At 43.4% G+C, this 6,479-nt stretch overlaps 1 protein-coding gene across 34 annotated transcripts in view; it reads right to left on the reverse strand.

Annotated features, from left to right (window-relative positions):
• Nucleotides 1–584, reverse strand: part of ZBTB20 (zinc finger and BTB domain containing 20) — a 1,019,756-nt gene extending 1,019,172 nt beyond the window's left edge. For 15 of the 34 annotated variants that reach the window (XM_069069941.1, XM_069069940.1, XM_069069944.1 and 12 more), the window contains exon 1: nt 180–250. The gene's annotated coding sequence lies outside the window, so the exon portion shown is untranslated. Of the gene's footprint in view, nt 1–179; nt 258–492 lie in introns of those variants that run through there. The other 19 variants (XR_011164811.1, XM_069069948.1, XM_069069956.1 and 16 more) reach the window with 5 other exon arrangements.
• Between the last annotated feature and the right edge of the window lie 5,895 nt (nt 585–6,479).

The raw sequence follows: 6,479 nt of genomic DNA on the forward strand, positions 1-6,479 counted from the left end.
CCCCCCCAGGCCGCCGCAACTCTTTCCCACCAACACATACACTCACACACACACTCACACACCCCGCCTCGTCCTATTCCTTCCCGCCAGTGCCCCACCTCTCGCTTAAGAAAGTGACTCGAGGACGGCTCTCCACTCCCCCTCCCCACTCCCCAACAAATGAGAGTTCGTGGCGTTACCTCCTCGCGCTCTTTAATCTTCTTTCCTCAACTCCTAAACTACCCCCCCATTCCCACCCCCGCCCCTACTTTTTCAGTAAACACCGCGCATTGGCCACAGGAAGACGAGAACCCTCCACTTCTCCCCTCTATGGGCTAGCTTTCACGCCACTCCGAGTGCGCTCAGCCAATGATAATAGAAGGACCAGCGTGAGGGTGACGCCCATAAACAAAATGCACACTCCCCCCTTCCTCCTACCTCCTTCTCTTTTACTCCTCCCTCCTCCCCCTCGCTATCTCCCCGCCTTTCATCCGTCGCTTTCCTCATCCTTACCACCGTCTATTGGGTAAATAGAGACCCAATCCGCTATTTCACAAATTCATTGGCGAAGGCCGACGTCAGTCTAAACTAGGCTGATCTAGGATTGGTCAAGGATTTTTCCACCTTCCCCCACGAGGCGCCTTCGCCCACTCTGGAGAGGTCAGGCGCTTCTCGTTGTTCAGTGATCCCTGAGGCGGGGGGTTATTGGTTGAGTGAAGCTGTCAGACAGCATGGGACCGAGTTATGATTGGCCAGAATGGACACCATAAAGTTTGGTTGTCTATTTCCCCCATCTTTTCCCCGCCCTACACTCACCCCCTCCCCCTTCCTTCTCTCAGCTGCTTTTACTTTCTACGCATTTCTATTTCCTCCTTTATTTATTTATTTGTGATAAACTTAAATGACCCGGCGGTGGAGGCAGGACGCGGGGCGGGGCCTGACGGTGACGGACGGTAGCTCAGGACCAATCGCCAAGGGAGATGTGCACTGAGGGGCAGCGGAGGTGGCCAGTGGAAGGCAGGTGTCTGGGGCTACTCCGGTCCTATCGGGCTGGAAAGCCCCAGCGGAGGCGGCGGTTACCCACCGTCTGGCTCGGTGAACGGTGTGTGAGGAGGGATGGGCCGGTGGGGGAGGGGCTGTCGCCACAGACGGGTGGCGACAGCGGCGGCGGCGGCGACTGTATAGAAGCTGGCACTGGGGGGATAAGGGCAGAAGAGGAGACGCCGTAGGCCAGAGGAGCTTGCTATGTGTGGCGCGGCAGCCTACTGAACCTCGGTGGAGTTCTCTCCCACCACCCTACCGCCTCACCCCCAGGGCCGGCGGAGGAGGCAGCGTCACCTTCCGCGGCCTCTGCGCCAGCGACCCACGCTCGCCCTCATCCCCTTGTCGCCCCCTGTCGGGCAGCCGGGGAGGCGCAGGCGGGAAAGTGGCGCTTTAGGAAAAGAGAAGGGATTCATTTTTGTATTAGAGTACATCTTACTGTTTTTTTAAATGTTCCATTATTAATTCATTAGCGCAATCTCATCCTCCGAATGGGGGGAATGAATAATTCCAAGTACAAAAGACTGGATTCTAATTTTTTTGTTTGTATCTGACATTCCTATACGTATCAAGGTGACAATTGGCCAATCTAAAATTGTAAAATCCCCGGTCTGAAGAGTTCCAAATCTGATTTTTTTTTTTACTAATAGAGACATAAGAAGGTCTCAGTGGACTTTCGTTAGTTGACCTGGTTATTGGCAAAGTAAATTTAAATTCGTGTTAAGAGCAAAGGGAATTTTTTTTTTTAGCAGAGAAGAGAAATTTGTGTAAGTGACCTGACCTGGAAGAGACCTGCTCTGTGACCAGGTCAGGCCCAGGGCCCTACATCAGGACAAACACACGAAAACGGATTGTATTTGGCTGTTTGAGGTCTGCTTATCAAAGGGGACTGCCTTCTTTGATTTGGTGAAAATGTTATCGAAGGGGATTGCCCCCTCTGATTTTGTCAAAGGGTCTGTGCATCCTTCCCTTTTTCCTCTTATATTGTCTCTTCTCATAAGCCCCATAGGTAGAAACCCTGAATGGAGTGTTTGTCATATCAGTTAGTGATTCACTGAGGACACATTTCTCAAAAATCAAATGGGAGAAATTATTATTAATAACCAATATATTTGGGAGATTCAGAGGCTCTCCCCTTCTTGTAAACTCCTCCTTTTAAAAGTTCACTTTTTCTTGCCTAGGACGTTACTGATAGTGATAATCTTGGTCAGACCCAACCCAACCTTTCAAGGAATTTCATCTGTGGTGGGGAAGGCCTATTGTGGTTCTGCTTAGGTGGGGTATTCTTTCAGTTGATAGCCTAAAGCTATGGGTAGTCTGGTAAAGAGATACTTTTCCTATCTAAGAGATACTCAGTCCTTCATTTAAATATACCCCACCTCCAATCAGGTTAAACAATTAGATTTGATTGCTGTTTGATGGAACACCTACTGTTTTGAAGAGTAAACTGAGTCTGCTGCCATGATTGTCTGGTCTAAAAGAGGAGGCCAGATGACCATCCTGTTATTAATAATTTGCTGGCCTTATTAATAAAATTATTAAGTTATCCAGAAAAAAGTTTATAAATATATTTTGGGTCACACCCCACACCCCTACACACAAACATTTGCTGGGTCCAGTCATTCTCCCTCTGGGTTCTTTACCTTACAGCAGGTGACACTGGACAAAGACAACTTCTCTGCAGGCTTCAGTTTTCTTAATAGAATAAATAAAGGTGTTGGACCCCTCCTCTACTCTAACTCCTTAGAGTTCTGGGGGTACTCCCCAGGGGTTGTCTTTCTAATTCTGTTGGTCCCATCCCCACCTCTAATCCGGCCTCTTTTTCCCAATATCCATTCCCAGTGGTTACTGCCCAGAATATAATTTTTCCAGTGCAAGTTACTATCTACTCAGTATCATTTAACCAGTGGGTATCATTGATAAGCAATTATCACAGATTTTTTCCAAAGGGGTCTTTACTGATAAAAATAGTAAGAACTGAAATAGAAACAAACATACACTGGGCCCCCACTAAATGGTCAACACACCTCTTTCTACTATTCTAGGGAAAGTGGGCTCAAACTTGAAATATTGCTACAAAGTTTCCTCCTACCAAGCTTATTTCCAGATGCTGCAGAAATCCCCGTAGATGAAATATTCCCCAGAGATGTGCTGGAACCTCACCCAACCCAGCTGGGATACCTACCACAGTCTCTGCCATGGCCTTTCCAGTTAATGGAACTCTGGTGGCTCCTGCAACTTTTTGAAGCTCATATGGTTTTGATGGGGTACCTGGGGTCTAGATCAATTTGTGAAACCAACTTGTAAAACCAGTCTGTTCAGTTGTAACTGCAATTTGTCCTTTCCCATCCTTGAGCTCTGCCCTTTCCCCCTATCCCACACTCCCTCTAGGCAATACCCTGTAACCCCTTTGTTCTTACTTAATCTCTTCATTTCTTCTGGGCCTGGCCCACACCCTCCTTTGTCCTTGCCTTTTGTCTCCTTCAACCTGGCCCAAATCTTATCTAAACTATCTATTCACATGCTCCTCTTGGTCAGCTCTGACCTTTGTCTATGCACTGAGGCCCCTCCCGTCTGGTCAGCCCTGACAATGGCAGCCCTACCCTTTAAAGGTAAAAGCATGTACCCCTCTCACTTGCAGATCTCCTAAAGGACTCTTGCCCGCTTCTCATGGAAGTGTAACAGTAAACTTCTACAACTCTCACTCCAATTAAGCCTGAGACCTTGAATTCTTTCCAGACAATATTGCAGGTTTCTGGTCTTAGATAAGATCATAATTCCTGCTGAACCTATTGGGATCCTGTCCCCTTCAGTTTCAGCCTGGTCCTTAAACTGGGTTTTCCTTCAACTAAAATCAGAAAAGAACAAAGAAAAAGAAACAAAGTGTCATGTGTTTTAGAGCCGCCTTTAAGCCTAGTTGAGGGAAATAGTTCCCCAACACAGAGGCTTAAACAGTTTCTAATTCAGCAGCAAAGAGAACTGGATTTTGCCTGTCCTTGCTTTTTGTATGCACACAGTTCTGGCTAAGCAGCCAATTAAAAAGGCAGTAAGCGGACCAGAAATAGTCACAGAATGTATTAGCATACTCTGAATCTGAGACATGTCCCCACTATTCTGCATCACAGTGCATTTCCAGAAGCGGGCTCCTGAAGATTTAAACTAATGTGACACTGGGTTGAGTACACTGTGCATAATCCCAGGACTAGGCTCTTATTGGCCAGTATCCCCTTGCTATTACATCTATAAAAAGAGGGAGTTGTATTAGAAGGCATCTCAAGTGCCAACTCTAAATGTGTGAATGGATTGGGCTAGTAATAGCTAAAGATAATAGCTGACATTTTCAGAGTGCTTAAGGTTTGAGAAGCACTTTGCATATATTATCTCACTTGATCCTCACTTGTGAGGCAGGTGCTATTATCTGCAGTTTATAAATGAGGAAACTGAGGCTGAGAGGCTAAGAGACAATTAGAAGCAGATTGAAATAACCCAGGTCAGAAGTGATGAGGGGCACAACTAGGGTGATGGCTATATAAGTGGAGAGAAGGGGAGGTATACCAGTGATGATGTGGACCCAAACCAAGGTTTATTAATTGAAAAGATATGTGGGATGAATGAGAACAAGGAATCAAGGAATCCAGGTTGTGAGGAGGAGCCTGGAAAGATGGTAGTGCCCTTGAGAGTAATACAGAAGTTCAGAAAAAAGGTGGTTTGGTAGGAAAGATGAGTTTACTTTTAGACATGGTGAATTTGAGATACCTATGGGCTATCCAGTTCAAAATTACCAATAGGCAGTTATTTGGTGAGATAGGAGTAGATTTCTGAAAAGAAACTAGGGATGGCTATATAGATAATTATATAATAATATAATCAAAAGTCAAAAGAGGGATGGCTAGGTGGTGCAGTGAATTGAGCACCAGCCCTGGAGTCAGGAGGATCTAAGTTCAAATCTGGCCTCAGACACTTAACACTATCCATGTGACCTCGGGCAAGTCACTTAACCCCAATTACCCTGCTTTCCCCCCTCCAAAAAGCAAAAAAAAGAGTCGAGAGATGATAATTGATCCCAGAGTAGCTGATAAGATCACCAAATGAGATAGGAAAAATAAATGAAAAGACGGCCCAGGACAGAAACTTAGACAACCAATCATAATTAGTGGCTACAACATGGGTGAATAATCAGCAAATGAGACTGAAAAGGAACAGTCAGATAGGTAGAAGGAGAACCAAGAGAAAGCAGTGTGACAAAAACCTATAGAGAAGAGTGTGTCCAGGAAGATAAGGAGATCACAAATGCTATAGGGAGTTCAGAAGAACAAAGATAAAAAAAAATTTAATTTTTTTTCCAATTAAATATTCTTAGTAACTTCTCTCTCTCCCCCACCAAGCAAATTTAAAAATTGCAGAAAATCAAAACCTGCATTACATGAACTGAATTATCTGAGAAGAAATATACTGACACTGTCAAAAAAAATATGTCTCCTGCATTTAAGTTCATCTCTCTATCAGGAAGTGAGTGGAGTTTTGACTCTTGATTTATCATTGTTTTGATCGGGATTCTAAAATCTTTCAAAGTATGTTCCCCTCCATAATGTTATTACACAATAAATTGTAATATTTCTTCACACTTCATTTTGCATCAGTTCATAAAGTTCTTCCTAGTTTTCTCTGAAATTGTCCCTTTCACTATTTTTTATGGAATAATATTCTATTACATTCATATTTGTTAATTCTCAAGTAGAGAGAGACTCCCTTAGTTTCCAGTTTGGGACTACCACAAAAAAAAAAAAAAAACTGCTATAAATATTTTTTTGTACATAATAGATCCCTGAGAAAATGCCTTTAGTTTCTGAGGGAAGATTTGAACTTGGGCTTTAGACTCCAAGTCCACTGTCCTATTCACTATACCTCCTAGCCAGTAGCAGCTATCTACTTTGCAAGATTGCAGGGAGGAAAGCTAGAAGGGATTTTATCAATCTGATTTAGAAATTTAGATGCTTAAATGGATCTGAGGTCTCATCAGCATTGGCATTTTCCTTCCTCCCCCCAATGGAAATGGTATTTTATTCATTCCTTCTCATTCTGTGTAGCTATTAGCTATATACTTCCATAATTCCTCTACAAGAGATCAATACAAGATGCTGAAGATTTTCCTCTAAGATATTAAATTTTATAGATACCATCGGAGTACTTGTGCTATCTATATGCTTCTATCTTTTACTATTGCCACATTTTTTCATTTCCTTAATGATATCCCTTATGCCATAAAAGTATGTTAGATCTAACTTGTTTCGTTCATAAGATTATTGTGGTTAGTATAGTTACACATAAATGTAAAGGCCCAGGGTGAAGGAAGGAGAAGGGAGAAATCAAAAATATTTTTTTCTTCTGGATTTTAAATTAATAAAAAGTAATCCAGGAAAAAAATTAACACTTTTAAAAATTTTTTTGTCTCTGGACTT

This window comes from Petaurus breviceps, unplaced genomic scaffold (assembly GCF_028583685.1).
Source record: "Petaurus breviceps papuanus isolate PSGF00001 unplaced genomic scaffold, PetGlider_PUasm1.0 90792, whole genome shotgun sequence".
Lineage (NCBI taxonomy): Eukaryota > Metazoa > Chordata > Mammalia > Diprotodontia > Petauridae > Petaurus > Petaurus breviceps.